Source organism: Bubalus bubalis, chromosome 18 (genome assembly GCF_019923935.1).
Source record: "Bubalus bubalis isolate 160015118507 breed Murrah chromosome 18, NDDB_SH_1, whole genome shotgun sequence".
Taxonomy (NCBI): Eukaryota; Metazoa; Chordata; class Mammalia; order Artiodactyla; family Bovidae; genus Bubalus; species Bubalus bubalis.
The window spans coordinates 39,286,294-39,287,182 of record NC_059174.1 but is presented as its reverse complement, the minus strand read 5'-3'; the positions used below and the strand labels follow the sequence as shown (position 1 = coordinate 39,287,182).

General features: G+C 62.5%; 1 non-coding gene across 1 annotated transcript; it reads left to right on the top strand.

Annotated features, from left to right (window-relative positions):
• The first annotated feature begins 514 nt into the window (after nt 1-514).
• On the top strand, nt 515-587 carry TRNAM-CAU. Its single transcript has one exon. It is a non-coding gene; the product is annotated as a tRNA-Met (tRNA).
• The last annotated feature ends 302 nt before the right edge of the window (nt 588-889 follow it).

The window sequence follows — 889 nt, the reverse complement described above, 5'->3', positions numbered from 1 at the left end:
CCGTTTGTCAGCAACACAAGCCCGAACTCACGCCCCTAGCGCTCCGGCGACGGTGGCCGTCTGGGCGGACGCCCCCAGCGCCGCCCGCCGCTCGCGCCGCCTCCTCCCTGCTCTGCGCATCCCTGCCGCCCGTCCTCCCGCCAAAGCCAGGCGCGTGCTCTCCGGTTTCCCTCGGAGCCTGTGCCAGCGCGGGACCCTCGCGTGTTCTGCCGCGCCTACTCCTGCTCGCTCCGCAGAACCCCACCGGCCGCGCGCGCCCTTCCACCCCCGGCGAGCGCGGCTGCACGAGCCCACCTCCTCTCTCGACCCCCTGAGCTCCAGGCAGGCGCGGGACTCCCTCCCGCCGCAAGACGGCTCCATTCCCAGAAGAAGAGAGGAGCCGTCCTTCCCCAGCTGTCCCGGGACCCACTGGCGCTCTGCCGGCAAACACCGAGACTCCTGTGAGGCTGTTAAGCCAAAGGAAGCGGCTGCAGGCACTTTCCCTTTAGCGGTAAAGAAGATCCAATGTTTGTCGGCCTTCTTAGCGCAGTGGGCAGCGCGTCAGTCTCATAATCTGAAGGTCCTGAGTTCGAGCCTCAGAGAGGGCACAGTGTTTTGCTGCCATTCACAGAAAATAATCTGCTTTCCGGGATCGCGTTTACAGAGGCCCCGCGGACTCGGCAGGTAGAGGGATCCCCACGTGCTGCCAGAGAACAGAAGTAAATGCTTAGGTCCATAGAGAGCCCATTCAGCCACAGCCACCAGGGCTGATCATTGTCCCATCTTCCTGCGGGGAAATGGATACAGCGCAGCTGTGCGATTAAATTCGTCTCGCAACATCTATGAAAAATCTGTTTCCTATACCACTTCTCGGAGAAGGCGATGGCACCCCACTCCAGTACTCTTGCCT